The sequence below is a fragment of the Protopterus annectens genome, chromosome 14.part0 (genome assembly GCF_019279795.1).
Source record: "Protopterus annectens isolate FY-2018-M chromosome 14.part0, PAN1.0, whole genome shotgun sequence".
In the NCBI taxonomy this organism is placed as follows: domain Eukaryota; kingdom Metazoa; phylum Chordata; order Ceratodontiformes; family Protopteridae; genus Protopterus; species Protopterus annectens.
The window spans coordinates 36,300,798-36,316,964 of NC_056748.1; the positions used below are offsets into that span (position 1 = coordinate 36,300,798).

General features: G+C 41.9%; 1 protein-coding gene across 3 annotated transcripts in view; it reads right to left on the minus strand.

The window, feature by feature from the left end:
• The window catches only part of LOC122788852 (protein FAM227B-like), a 717,156-nt gene that overhangs the window by 255,206 nt on the left and 445,783 nt on the right, over positions 1–16,167 (minus strand). The gene's annotated exons all lie outside the window — the stretch shown is intronic.

The following is a 16,167-nucleotide window of genomic DNA, read 5'->3' on the forward strand; positions in this document are numbered from 1 at the left end:
CCTTCTAGTTGATTTTCTTTCAGACTCTCTAAATTTCTTCATTGCTGGCATCCAAGCAGTATACTTACTAAACAGTAACTGAATTTACTAAAACTGGCAGAACTACTGGTCCTTATCTCTCAGCTACTTTTTTCACTCTTGGAAAGCTGAAATTAAGCTACTGATCAGAGTGCAGCCATCTTGAAAGTCTCAAGGTGAAGAAAATTCTTGATAAATATTAAAAGACTATTCACACTTCCTGTTTGGCTGGAGCTTGAATTAGACAGTTGTTCAGCTATGGAAAAATGAGAAAGTCATGGAGCCTGCAGTAAGTTATTACTGTGGCAAGGCATTTGGTAAAGACTCTTGGAGTAGTTGTGAGTCCATATGATAAAAGTACACTAATGATGTAATCCCAAAGTTAAGACTCTTAAAAAAAAGGTCTGTGATTCCTGTGAGTTGGGATATGAAGGTAAACATCCTTTAAATCTAGAATGATTAAATGAGCTTGTGGAGAAACTAGAGAAAAATAGGGTTTGGAGAGTTTACATGTTTAATCTTGGAACATAGTTGAAGGTGTTTAATCTGGAGAGGTCTAAAATGAATCCCCATGTGCCCTCTTTTCTGGGTACCAGAAAATGTCTTGAAAAAAACTTTTCCCACAGATCTACAGGAACTTGTTCTATAACCCCCTGAAAAAGTAAATCTAAATGGACAGGAGGAATGAGGTGTCCATGGTCTTTGGGAATCTCTGATATTACTGAAGGTGTAGGAAATTATGCCCAATAGAGTTTGTAGTCATTTGACTTCTAGTACCCATGAGTCTGTTGTGATACCTTATCAGACTGGAAGGCACAGAGATTGCCAGCAATCTTATGAGGAGGAAGGCAGGGTGGGGGTGGGTGGTTGGCAAGGATAGTCAGAATTTGTTTTTATTTGAAGTGGATCTTGGTGATACACTGGTCCTTCATTTGGTGTCCTCATGCCATTTCATTTTGAACTTGCCCTTCCTTGATTTTTGTTGTCTTTATTTAGGTATCTATGAAATAAGGGACCTGGCTTATCAGGATATTTTCTTGGAAACTTAGGTATTAGAGACATAAAACATTGTTTTACACCGTGCATAACTTTTCCTTTTCATCTATCCTTTTGAAAACGTCTGCAAAAGGATTCCCAAATAATAAGTCTTTATTCAAAGTTTCCTATGTTCCTAGGTATTTGCTAGGCTGATGTCCACAATGGCCTTTTTAAGCCTAGCCATGCATCCCAAATCTCTGACAAGTACTGGTACCCTTTATAAATGTAAGCAGGGGCTTTGGGGGTAAAACATTTGCAAGCAGGGGTCTGGGAGATGAACCATTTACAGTCTAGCTGTGTCCATTAGAGTCATATGTGCCAAACCAGGGCTGAATTTCCAGTTCCCCATCCAATTGTTCAAGTTACATTTGAATTGGGTTAAGGAGGAACTCTGCTTCACATGTTTGGAGAGCCTGTTCCAGATAAGAGGTAGTCTCTGGGATACATACCTGTCTCTCCAGTAGGTCCTATATATATATATATCAAAGGCAAAGCTTACATCTTTAGAATGGGTAATTCTAGTGGTGTTTGTTTTCAGGATATGCAGGCAGTCCATCAGAATGGGGTCTGATAGTGCCTTGTATGCCAGGCATAGATCTCCTCTCAACAGCATGTAGGAGACAGAATACAGGGATAGAGCCTTAAAGCATTCTACATAGGACATGTTACTTATGCCCTGTATTCTTTTAGTGAAGAACCTCTATGGATGTTCCAGTTGTTGGATATGCCTGGTTAGGTACATACCAAAGGGGGCACTGTACTCAATGACAGGTCTGATAGAATGCCAAATACAGAGGAAACAATGATTTCCTTGGATGTAAATGTCATACCTTTGCTTATAAGTTGCCCAACATAGGATGATTTCCTCACCACTGTAGACACATGATGGTTAAAGGCTAGTTTACTGTCTATGTGTGTCCTCAAGTCCCTAATTACTGGGTTAACTCTGAGGGGTCTGTTGTCAATATGATAGTTACCAAGGGTGAATGACTTCCCGGTGGTTACTATTATGCATTTCTTGGCATTTAGTTTTAGTTTATGGCTCTGACACCAACTGTTTGTCTGTGTCAGCCCTTCCTGGAGAACATTTGTGTCAATGGGTGATTCAATGACAGCTCCTAATTTGCAATCATCTGCAAATTTAGTTAGCCAGAGGTCAGTGATATTGGTCTTGACTTCACAGAAGTAAATGCCAAAAATAAGTGGCCCCAAGACTAATCCTTGAGGGACTGTGATTGGCCTCTTTTTAGAGGTGGACTCCCCAATTCTAACTTCCTGTGTCCTGTCTGTGAGCCAGATGGCTATCTATGGGTTACATAAGGGTTTGTACCTACTGCATTTAGCAATTGACCATTAACATTTTCTGGTAAGGTCTGAAGCCTTACCCAAGAATGTCTCCTCATGAATGTGGCAATGGCAGCTGCCCTAGAAGCAGCATTCACAGCATTGTACCCACTCTTTATGTTTAGCTACCTGGGTGGTTGAATTTAGCATTTCCAGAAGGTTTTGCTCTTCTTTTTTTAACTCAGGAGTGATGTCTGAGGATGAAGAAGCTGATGCTATGGCAGTGCAAGATAATGTCTGAAGCTGTTTGCTCTCTAGATGAGTTTTGAAAGTATATAGTCAACTCTGGATAGTTTTGGGGGGAAGCACTTGACAAACAGAACATTTATGTTGTTTTTTTCCCCAAGACAACATAATGAACTTAAGTGGATGTCTTTGTAAATCATGCTTTAAGTTTTTCTAGACTGACATGAAGTAAGTTTCTTACTGAAAAATAATGAAATACAGGAAGGGTCTCCAAAAGGATACTTATCTGCCTTAGTCTCTGATGCTAAAGCTGACCGAATTGTCCAATTGAATGTGACACTGACACATGTGGACTAGCAGCATGAAAGGTCTGTGTTTTTGATATGCCTGTATGCTCCTCTTCTATCAACATGTCAACTTGTGCTAAGGGTGGACATACAGTGCACAAGGGAGGAGGCTGAGCTTTGTAGACTGGTTGCAAAACAGTTATCCTATCAGATAAGAACTGTTTTTTTAAGGAGTACTACAACAGTGATCTTATGATGAACATAGCATAAGCCCCCCAACTATTAACTGGGAGTGGGTCCTAGCAGTGCTTACAAAGGCCAAAAATACAACCTCAGTGGACTCTGACAATATCCAGGGATGCATCCTAAATAGAATGAAACATGGTGCATCAGAACAACTTGAGTCACTTTTCAACTATAGCATCAAAACAGGCTTTGAACCATGAGAATCAAGGACTGCAACTGTTATCCCACTTCACAAGGATGGACCATCAAATGACTCCAGAAACTAGAGACCTATTAGTCAGACTAGTCTAATATGTAAAGCCATGGAATGAATTATCATGGAAATAATCAACAAAGACATAGACAAAAACATAGACAACCCAGTTTGGCTTTGTCAAGGGAAGGTCATGCCTACTAAACCTGGTGGACTTCTTTGAGAAGGTCACCAAAGCAATGGATGGGGGAAAAACAATGCATACCATCTACCTGGACCTGGCTAAGGTGTTTGATACAATACCCCAATCAGGTGTAGCTTACAAACTCACCAACCTGGGCATAAATCCCCTACATAACTTAATGGATTTCTAGCTGGCTCACAGACAGGACCCTGGACGTCAGGATTGGTGTGATCACCTCCACTAAGAGACTGGTCACCAGTGGGGTACCTCAGGGCTACATGCTGGGAATGCTCCTATTTCTCAGAGGTAAAGGCTAATGTCAAAGGCCTTTGACTGATCAAGTTTGCAAATGACTGCAAATTGGGAGATATCACATATTCTCCCTATGACGCAAACATCTTACAAGAGGGTCTAACACAGACAAATGACTAGTAGCAATGTCACAGATTAACACTCAATGCCAGGAAATGCATTGCAGTGCCTTTTGGGTAACCTGCCACCCAGGCTAATTACACCATTGATAAGACACCCCTAAGAGTTCACTCGATAGTCAGGGATCTAGGAACATATGTAGACAGTTATCTGGCCTTTGACCAACATGTGGCCAAGGTAGTAAGAAAATCATTCTAGGTCACCCAACTTATAAGCAAGGGCATGGCATGCAGGTCCAAGGAAGTCATAGTGCCACTTTCTTCAGCCTTTATCAGACCAATCCTTGAGTATAATGCCCCATTCAGCATGCACCTGAACAGACATGTGTAACAGTCTGAACACTTACAAAGGCTCCTTACTGAGGAAATTCAGAATATAACCACATCATCATACATGGATTACCTTAAATCCCTGTTTCTATACTCTGCTTCCTACAGGTTACTGAGAGGTGATCTATGCCTGGCAAACATGGCATATGTGGATCCAGCTCTGATGGACATTTCGCTCATATAAAATGAACAGTATTAGAACCATGAAATCCAAGGATTTAGAATTTGATTGTGACATAAATATGATATGTTGGCGAGACAGATACATGTCTCAGAGGATCCCCATGTTCTGGAACAGGCTTCCCATCCATGTGAAGCAGAGTCCATCCCTAACCCTATTGAAGTGTAACCTTGATGGCTAAATTGGAAATTCACTCTGAGTCTGTCCCCCATATATCTGACAGACAGAGGCAAAGAGTAATGCTCAAACTAACAAACCTCCCTAAATAACCACTAGAAACTTCCTAACATACTCCATCCTAATAAATGGCCGTGATACGCAGAGAAATATTTGGTCTGGGTTGCAGTGCTAAGCTTATAAAGGCCCTGGTGGCTGTTAGCCTAGTATATACTTATGAGCCTATGAATATCTGCCAGTAATGTTGTTAGTAAGATTCAAGAATTTATTTGGTTAAGGACAGTTGTGTTTCAGTGGAGGTGAGGAGGTTTACTTTATGTTGTCTAGTAGCTTTACTGGCTAGGTTTCTTAGGTGTATGAAGTGATTTTGGTTTCCTTGTGTTGGGACTGTATTCAGGTGGCCCATACTTTATCTCTAATTTTGTAGGTTGATTTAAATTCTTTGGTTAGCCATTTCCTGAGCAATGATCTATGGTTACAGTTGGGAAGTGTGTATCTTGAAGTTTGTGCAGTAAGGTTGTGAGAGTATTAATAATATCAATGAGGTCATTTAGGGCATGCTGTGTGTTTTTTAGTACTAAATCCAGACAACTGGCTTGGTAGCTGCCTTTTTCAGAGTTACTCTAAGACCCAGGGCTGCAGCATACAGTTCTTTGTTAGATCATTATTGCAGCCATTAGATAATACAGTCAAATTTTACCAGTTCTCCAAAGGTCTAGTCTGTAAAATTCAAAATGGCACCTAAAGTTCATGTGGAGAGGTGTACAGTTGGTATTCTGTATGGTATAAAAGTACCACTGTATGGTATAACAGTACAAAAAGTGTACACATTTTTGGCTTTTACAAATTTATGGGCAGGCTTAAAAATATTTAGGAGTTTAATCTCAGCCATATTATGTTGACTCACATACATACATACATATTAAAATGCTTGCATAGGCACACTTTTAAAAAGATAAAGAAAACATGAAAGAGGAGGACATGTCCCAAAAACACAAAGAGGACAGCTGAGGAGAAATATGAGGAAACATATGTTCACTAAAATTATACTGGCAACTGACAACTGTAGCAACTTTCTTTTAGTGGTGGTAGCATGAGAAACACTGATACAACTGAATAATGCATGAGTCAGTCATGGGGCATTTTTTTTGCACCCAGGAAAATAAAGAATAAGCTGTTGATTAACTAGGAATAGAGGTTTATCCCTACACTATGGAAATGGACAGACAAGAATGGCTATTCAGTTATCACTTGGCATCAGACTATAATATGTCCATGATTCACTGCTATAGTAACAATCAAAAAATGTTGAAAGACTACAATTGTATGCAAATCGAGGGTAGTTACTTCTTCACAATTATTTTACAGATAAATAATTTTTATTCCCAAGTGTAAGTATACTCTTGCTGTTAATTTAAGTAAGTTACACATGTAATATTATCATACCACAAATCACACTAAAAAAACTTGTTTTAACAGAATATTATCCTGTTAAAATGCCTACCTTTAGACTATAAATAGTCAACAAGTACTTTCTAAAATAGCATTCGCTAATTAGAATCAATTACCAAAAGAAGTGTGAAAGGAACAAAATTATGAGATTTTTCATGCACAGGTAGTTAACATTTAATAGACTCAATGCAACTATAGCTAGTACAGAGAATTTAATATAACAAACTCCCACAATTCCAAAATGCTTAAGTACTAGCCACCTTATTAAAAATCAACAAGATCAAATTTGTTTATGTTATAGGACTCTACCTTCTCCCAGGTAATAGGGAGCTTATCTACTTTATTTATTCATCTATTTTTCGACCTAACAAAAGCCTTTAACATGGTATCTCATCAGAAACTATTAAATTAACAAGCATCTCTTGGCCTAAACAAATCAGCTCCATCTTGGTTACATAGTTAGTGGTCAAATAGGCAACATGCACTTAGGTGGAAGCAAGACCTCTCAACATTCCTGCCAGTTTCAGTTGAGATTCCCCAAGATTCAATACCTGGGCTTCTCCTTTTTAACAATTGTGTCAGCAAACTCTATACTGCTTCTCAACAAGCAACTATCATTCAGTATGCACACGAAGATATCCTCTGTTGGATAAACAGCAAAATAGCATAGGAAACCATAATAATGGGAGATAAAAACATTGACCGGAAACAAAATGACCTAACCTCACCTAGCATTAATTTATTTGGTTTCTGACAACTGATGAATACAGGCACCCAAGTACACAAAAAAAAAAAAAAAAAAAAAAAAAAGAACACGACTGGATTCTCGCAAATAAACAAGATGACATAATCTCCAGTGGTGCCCTTTCAGACATTATTAGTGATCGGTTCCCAATTTATATAAGACTGAGACAAAATATTCCTAGACAAGTAGTCTATAACCAAATTTGCAAAAAAAAAAATAATAAAATAAAAAAAAAAAATTCAGCATAGAATGAATTAATTCAAACCTCTCACAATACAACTGGAACCTAATAAAAAGTCTACCCCTAGATGAAACTGTCACCTACTTTAACCTGATATTTATAAAAGCACTAAATGAACAGTCACCTCTCAGGACCAAACAAGTCAGGTCAAATCCAGCCCCATGGTTAACATATAAAACCAAACATAGTCTCATCTATTTTTTCAACCTAACAAAAGCCTTTAACCTGGTATCTCATCACAAACTATTAAATTAACTAGAATCTTTTGGTTTAAACAAATCAGCTCCATCTAGGTTCCATAGACCTTGGTCAAATAGGCAACAAGCACTTAAGTGGAAGCAAGACTTCTCAACATTCCTGCCAGTTTCAGTCGAGGTTCCCCAAGGTTCAATACCTGGGCTTCTCCTTTTTAACAAATGTATCAACAAACTCTATACTGCTTCTCAACAAGAAACTATCATTTAATATGCACACGATGCAACACTCATCTGCTCTGCACAATCACAACATTCCCTACAAAATATCACTCAACAGGCTTTCCTCCTATCCACTAAATCCTGGCTCACCAATGCAAACCTACTTCTCAACCCCCAAAAAGACAAAAATAATGCTCTTTACCTCCAAAAGCCTCATAAAACAAAATCAGAGAGTCCACATCTTGTCTTCCATCAACACAAAAACTGAATGCATACCACAAACAAAGCTACCTGGAGTTTTACTTGACAACAAACTTAAATACGATCAACACCTTCTCCAGGCCATCAAAAGACTCACTGGTAACTAGGATCATTATACAGAGCAAAACCTTTTCTCACAGAGTCTGCAAGAAAAATAGAAGTTATGTTCTTACCATAACGTTCCATGTTAGTTGTCTTCTTCTCGCCTTCTTCTTGCTGGATGGGTTCGGAGCCGACCTCGGCTCCGACTCGGCCACTGTAAAAGCTCGAGAGTTGGTTCCACCGGCTCGAGGCTCCCCTTATATCCCACAATGCTAGGCGAGAGTTACCTCAGATTTCGTTTGCCGCTACAGCGATCGAGGTGTTGGTTTTCTACCGGCTTCTTGGTAAGTAACTTTGAACTAAAGTTAGTGTAATTAAACCCCTTTAATTTTAATTTTATCACTTGTTTCCATTAGTTTAGTGGATTCCCTCCTACTTCTATCTAAAATTCCACAAGAACTATAAGTTCTTCCCTCGGGCCTTCAGGCCTTCTTCCCTCATCCCCTAGTGGTGTGTGTGTGTGTTTCTGCTCTTAATTTAAAACCTTGATAGTTTTATATTTGAGTTTAAAATAGGATAGGGTGTAATCAGTGTGTTTGACTGTGTGTGTGTGATTACACTTTCTAATATGTCTAAAGACTCAAAGGTCTCAGGCTTCAAGAAGTGTGATGCGTGCTGTCAGAAAATGTCTCTGACAGACGGTCACACTTCTTGTGTCTACTGCCTGGGACCTTTGCACCTGCAGGACTCCTGTGCTGTATGCCATGGCTTCAGCCCCAGGGTCCTGCAGGAAAGAAAAAACAAACTGATACTGAGAGGTTTACTAAAGCCTGAGGATTCCCTAACTGTCTCTTCGGGAAAGCCCTCCAAGGCTTCTAGGTCCTCGGCTCCAGCTACTGAGCCGAGACCTAAGGCTTCGAAACCTCCATGTACAATGGCTCCAGCTGGAGCCGATAAGTCTCAGGCTACAGTTTCTGTGGTTTCCTCGGCTCCGACCAAAATCTCGGAACCGACATCTAGGAAGAGGTCTAGGTCACCATCCCTTGGCTCCGTTCATTCGGCTCCAGCATCTCCTCTGCTGTCTGAACGGAGCCATAGATCTCACTCCTCTAGGTCATCGAGGCTGTCAGACCATGACCTTCAGAGGGTAGTGAGTCGACTTCTTAAGTCCGAGGCACTGGCCCAAATGCTTCAGAGCCCGACTCATCAGTCGATGTCTGCCCCTGTCCCTCAATATGTTCCTCCTCCGACTCCATTGAGCTTGGAGCCCGGGCGCTTGAACCGAGACTGTGGTAGCAGCCGGGCGATACAATTCTCTTCGGCTCCATCATCGGCTCTGATTTCTTCCTTAGAAGAATCTCGGCGCCGGACTTCCATCGTCGACTCCGAGGGGGTAAGTGGCATCGGACCATTGTCCGACCCCGCTCTCGGCGCTTCGGCGCTGGTGAGTTCGGCTCCGACATCGGCCTCGGAGCCATCACTGTCGGTGCTGAGGGAGGTTCTTAGCTTTTTGGAGCGGGGACCTCTGGCTTTGCCTGACAGGGGTGCGTTCGAGGTCATGCGGAGTGTGTTAGAACCAGGTTCTACCCCACAGTCAGCTCCGTCTGCCCCCCCCTCTTCGGTGCCTCAGGTCAAGTCGACTCACTCCCTCATCCCGGACCACAGAGAGCCAGCTCCTCAGGAATCCCCGAGGTCGGCTCCGAACCCATCCAGCAAGAATGAAGGCGAGATAGACAACTTAACATTCTATATTCACTGCCTATCTACTTCCATCCCTTCTCTATCCATGCCCATCTTTACGAATTTTGGTATCACCCTTAAAACTAAACTTGACATGTTACAGTAAAATAACTGCACATGCAGCAAATACCCCACTAAAAACCTATCAATGCATAGCCCTTAGAAATTTACATTGTCAAGAATTTCCCCACCACCTTACATACTCACAACTCAAGACAGTCCACAACTTAATTAATTTCCCTGGAAAAAATGCCCATCATTGAAAAATGTGCTCCAACCATACTTCAGTTCTAGGTTACTACAGTCAAGTAACAAATCACTTCTTTCCATATCTAAAACAAGCAATTCAGCTGGGGTTTCTCTATACTCCCACCATATCACTAAAAATTTGAAGTCTATCCCACTGCAAATTAAACAGACAGACAAGACATACCTTCAACTTGCTGCTAAAACAATATCTAAGCAAAAATTGGCTCTGCTACTACTCATCTCCTGGTTATAATAATTTTTGGCCACACCTGGAACCTTTTCTCCAAATTCTTATTTGTTCCACTTCTCCCTTTTTCTCCATCAGGCCATAAAGATACTCACTTAACCACATGGGGTAACTTTATTTACTTAAGGTATTTGACTTGTCTGTCTAACACTGACAAATAACTGGTGTCAGAGCAATGGCCTAAAACTAAATGCCAAGAAATGCATAACAGTAACTTTTGGGTCAGCTACCACTGGTAACTATCATATTGACAACACACCCCTAAGAGTTGGCCCAGTAGTCAGAAATTTGGGGACACACATAGACCATAATCTAGCTTTTGACCATCACATGTTAACAGTACTGAGAAAAATCATTCAGTGTTGTGCAACTTATAAACAAAGTATGGCAAATAAGTCCAAGGAAGTCATTGTTCCACTGTATTCGGCATTCATCAGACCTAGCATTGAGCACAATGCCAACTTTGGTATGTACCTAACCAGGCATATCCAACAAATGAAATGACCACAGAGGTCAATAAAATAATACAGGGCATAATTAACATGTCCAAAAACAACAAAAAATAGTCTTAAAAAAGACTAAAAAAACAGAAAAAAACAACACGAATTCCCACGAATCAATTTAATATCAAAATTTTGATATTAAATTGATTTGTGGGAATTCGTGTTGTTTCATAATTAACATGTCCCATGCAGACCACCTCAAGACTCTATCCCTTTATTTTGTCTCCTACAGGTTGTTGAGTGTAGATCTATGCCTGGCATACAAGGCATTGTCAGACTCCACCCTGATGGACCTCCGGCATATCCACAAATCAAACAGCACCAGACTTATGTATTCTAAAGACTTAAACCTTGTCTGTGATATAAATAGGACCCATTTGAGAGACAGGTATGTATCCCAGAGGCTACCTCATCTCTGGATTAGGCTCCCTATCCATGTACAGCAGAGTTCCTCCCTAACCCAATTCAAGTGTAACTTGGACAACTGGACGGGAAACAGGAAATTAATTCCTGGCTTGGCATCTCTAATGGACACAGGCAGCCTGTAAATGGTTCCTCTCTGAGGCCCCTGCTTGTAAATGTTTCATCTCACAAGCTTCTGCTTACACTTATCATGGGTATCAGAACTTGTCAGAGATTTTGGATGCATGACTAGGCTTAAAAAGGCTCTTGTGGTTGTTACTCACCACAATGCAACTGTGTTGTCTGGTTTTTGTCCTTCAAACAATGGGTCTCACAACCGACCTTGGATCTGACTTTGGCCACTTCTAAAGAACTTGGCTCCATAGCTGAAGCTCCTCCTCTTACCCAAAATCCTCCTGCTTAGTTAGAATTATCTCAGATCAATTTTGCCCCCCATTCAGCCTACATCACTGTCTATAGCACAAAGGTGAGTAATAATACATTAAAACTACCAACAAAATCCCAGTCAGACTGCATGGAAGAAGGAAAAGGAGAAAGACATGACTAGAGCTCATCAATGGTCAGGCAATATGACACACCTCAAGTATAATTAGGAGACCAAGAAATATAAATTTCAAAGTAGGAAGAGGGGTGGAAGGTGGGAGATTGAGGAAGGACAAAAACAGACAGCAGAGATGCATCATTATGGTGAGTATAACTTTTGTATCTGACGCTGTCTTTTTCATCCAGTCCTCAACCAATGGGGCAGAGTCCCCAGCTAGAGAAAACCCATTTTCATCCTCAAGGAAGGATATACTGCGAGTACAGTGGAACTAAATGCTGCTCTAATTCTAGAAAGAACATCCAATTTCGAATGAGCAATGAAGATATGAGTGTTACACCAAGGGGCAGTCTCCACAAATGCCATCTATAAAAGCTCTGGATCAGAAAGCTGAGGATGTGGCCAGAGTCAATCAGTTCTTCTTATAAACAAAAGAAATGCAATCAGTGAGCCATTTGGCTAAAATCACATTTGAAACTGATTTCCCTAGCTTGAGTTTGGAAAAGGAAACAAATATCTGGTCTGACTTACTGAAATCTTTTGTTCTGTGGAGATAGAATCTAAGTTGTCTATGAACATACACAAGGTGAAGCAAGTAGTCTCCTTTGCTGGAAAAATTTGGAAAGAAAACAGGAAGGTTGATGGACTGATTTATAGCTGTTTCTGAAGCTACCTTAGGTACAAATGAAGGATTAGTATAGAGAGACACCCCATCCTTGTGAAAAAATCAAGTACGGTGGCTTAGAAGAGTTCTGATACCCATCCGGCCAATGTGATTGTGGCCAGAAAAAAACAGATTTCCAAAACAAAAACTTTAAGTCCATCTCGGCAGCTGGCTAAAAGGGAGACAGAGTCAGGCTGTGAAGAAGTATAGTTAAATCCCATGGAGGAGTAGAATCCTTGATGGGGGGGGGGGGTTGGAGTAAGAAGGTCCCTTTGAGAAAGTCTTGGCATAATCTAGATTATGTCAGGGAGGAATGGTTATGTCCTTCATGAAAATTTGAGATAGCTGCAAGTTGATCATTATACTAGTATAACAATCCCCATTGTCAAAAATGGAAGCATGAAAATCCAGGATGGCTGGAATAGGTGCTGAAAAGGGGTCTAATTTCCTCTGGACACCCGAAAGAGAGAATCTCTTCCATTTGCTCATATATGCCTTCTTAGTAGAATCCTACTGAGAGGATATGGGGATGGGAGAATATATCAAACTGAGGAGGAAAACCTGGACTGACTAGCCATCATTGGAAATGGGAAAAAAAACATGCAGTTAGTTTGCAGGTCCAAATGTCCAGAGGAGTCATCCCTGATGGATGAGAGAGGAGATCCCGGGTTGGATCCAACACCCAAAAGGGGCACTAGATGAGGTCACAGGTAGGGAAGCCATACTTGTTGAGATCATAATGGAGCAATGAGGATTACTTTGCTCTTCCAGTGAGATGCTTTCAGCAGGAATTTTGGGAATTAGAGGGGTAGGAGGAAATGTATATTGGAGTCCTGGGGGCTAATCATGAATCAAAGAGTCTCTCAGTGACTCCCTCTTTTGGGGGATCAGATCAAAGTACCTGCTGCATTTGGAGTTGAGAGGAGAAGCAAAGAGATTGCAGTATGGCTGGCCCCATTGACAGAAAATCATTTTTGCCACCACACGGTTGAGAGACCACTCATGAGGGAGTAAGAGGAACCTGCTCAGTTTGCCTGCTAGCAGGTTGGACTTTGCCAGGATATGTGTTGCCAAAAGAAAGTGGCTGCAAGAGATCATCCACTGCCAAACTCTCATAGCCTCTCAACAAAAGGGGTAGGATCTGGTTCCTCCCGCTTGTTGATGTACCAGCCTACCGATATATTGTCCGTCTGGATGGTAATCATCCCTAGAAGGAGAACATCTTGAAACACCTGCAGTGCTAATAGGACTGCCCTAATTTCCAAGACACTGATGTGAATATTGACCGCTAAGTGGGCCAAGTGTCCTTCTGAAGTAGTGCTCCCTCACCTTAGTTGAGAGGTGTCCGTAGTCACTGTGGCTGTGGGTGAAGGAAAAATAAAAGGGCAGCCCTGAGAAATGTATTCTGTGGTAATCCACCAGGCTATGTGTTTCCTACAAATGTTTGTATTCCATATTGGTGTGGGCAGGGGCTGTCATCTTATTGACCATTGCATTACAAGCATCCATCACAGTACCTTCATATAGTACCTTGCTAGGGCAATAGAGTTATGGAAGCTGCCTGATTTCCATATCAGACTCATCAGGCTAATGGGGCGATAGCTCCCAGGGTCTGTAGTCACTCCTCCTTTGTGGACAGGGATGACTGTAGCAGTGCGCCATTTGGTAGAGACAAAGCCTGAGGTGAGGGTGTGATTGAACAGGGCACACAGGTGAGGTGCCAGTTCACTTTGTAGTTCATGTAGAACACAGCCAGGGATATTGTCAGGTCCCATAGAAGCTGTATTCTTGGCCTTGGACAGTGCTGTTTTAACTTGTGCAGCAGTAATACTGGGTGCCTGGCAATCTACTGGTATTGTGATTGGTCCTTTTGGGGAGGAGAGGGGTAAAGTTGGCATTGAATCTGTCGGTCAGTATATTGGCAATATCTGTTGGCTCAGTATAGGAGGTACCATTGTGCAGTAGCTCACAGGAAATCTGGGTATTGCCATGGAGATTCTTTACATAACTATAGAAGGCCTTGTGGTTGTCTTTACTATCTGGTGCAATTTTGTTTTCATAGCTAGCTTTAGAGGATTTCATGAGGGATCTCAACTTTTTGTTGAGGCTGATAAGGGAGTTTTTCCAGTCTTGGGACTTCACCTTATTCTGCATCAGTTTCCTCCTTCTGTTGTAGAGTTTGTTTATGGCAGGGGACCACCAGATTGGTTTCCTTTTTTTGGAGGAGAGCGTCTTGGTTCTATTTAGTATGGCAAGATCCATGCATTTGTGTAAGTGCTCGTACAGTGCATTGGTGTATGATTCTGCGGTCATGCACCTATTCTCCATTTGCATGGGTGCTGTGAAGTTACCCATCTCTGTTTTTAGGAGCCCAAAGTTAGCCTTGGAAAAGTTTTTCATGGTGGTTACCTTTACGGGGGTGGGGGTGGGGGGTGGGAGGGATGTGGATTTCCAAGGTGATTAGTTTGTGGTCAGATCTAACCAAGGAGGAGTTGACTATTGATGTAGAGCAATGGTCACCCATGTTAGTAATGACCAAGTCAAGGATGTTATTGTTTCTAGTGGGGTTAAGAATGAGCTGGTCCAGGGCATTGGAATTAATGAATTCCAGGAAACATTAGGCAAGTGTATTCCTAAATAAGCAGTTTTCCCAGTTAATGGAGGAGTAGTTGAAGTCATCCAGTATGAGAGTGTTAGGTTGGACCCTGATATTCTCCAGGGTGCTTAGGAACATGGACTGTGAGTCTTGCGACATGGTTGGGGAGCTATAGCAGGCTACAACCTGAATCGCTGTTTTACCGAATGTTAGCTGCACCTGAAGTATCGCTGATGCGTTATGTTGGGCTACCAGTCTGGAGGTGTGTGCATCCTTTATACAGAAACACCACCGCCTTTGGAGCTTCGTCCAAGTTCTGGGGCAAAAAGGTGTGGATTGAGTTATAGCCTGGTAGTGCAGGGGTGCTTTCTGCTGCCTTGAACCAGGTCTCTGTTACAGCACAAATATTGATGTTCTCCATTTTCAGGAGTGCTTCGAGTGAGTGCATTTTGAGATTTAGACTTCTAGCATTGAGCAGCATGACTCTCATATTGCATCTGTTTGTAGCTGTTACCGTGGTAATTTGGTCTTTGGAACACCACCTAAAAAAGGCACTATAGGGGTGGCAACAGCCTTGGCCAGTATCGGGAAGCCCAGGGGTGACAGATGCACGCCATCTCTGGCAAAGCACCGAGGTCTGTCAATCATGTCATCCCAGGCAGACAGATACTGGATCCCCTTAGAATGACACCAGAAACTTAGCCAATTATTGAAATCAATCATTTTCTGCTTGTACATGGGATAAGCAATGGCCACCCTTGTTAGTGGACAATTACTTAGGACAGCTCAGAGCATTGCTATGATCCTGCCTCACAGCAGAGGTTGGGGCTGAGCTATCTAATGACCAGGCTCCAAGAGGAAGGGATGGCTGTGACAGCATCAGAGTTATACCCCCCATGGGTCCAGTGCCCACACTACAGCTCCAAAATCCCTCTGGTTCCAACTGGATCAGAGATGTCATCAGAGTCGAGGAAGGCCAGGCCTTCAGATTCAATGCAGAGAAAATCAGAACTCTAAGGTCCAATGGCCCCAAAACTAAAGGTGAGATCGGAGTAGCAGTCAACAGTTGGGTTCGGGCTCGTGGCAGGCTCACAGGACTGACGGGAGATGGAGATGGTAAATCTCCCAACTGAACCTGGGCCTGGAGAAACTTCCTCATTTTCCTGTCCACATCTGCTTCAATTAGGCTCCTACACGACCTGAGAGATGGCTAGGTAGAGGGTGTCCTGGAAGTCCTCTGAGGCGTCTCCTGCAGGAAAGATGAATGGATCCTTGAGGGTATCGGCGCTGGAGTGAAAGTGGAGGAGCAATGGACCAGGGATTTGATTTTGACCTTGTATGATCCAAGCAGCCACGTAAATCCGAAGGTTTGAAGACCTTTTTGGTTGGAGGCCAACCCGAAATAGAGGAGTGAGAATGATCAAGGGATAGT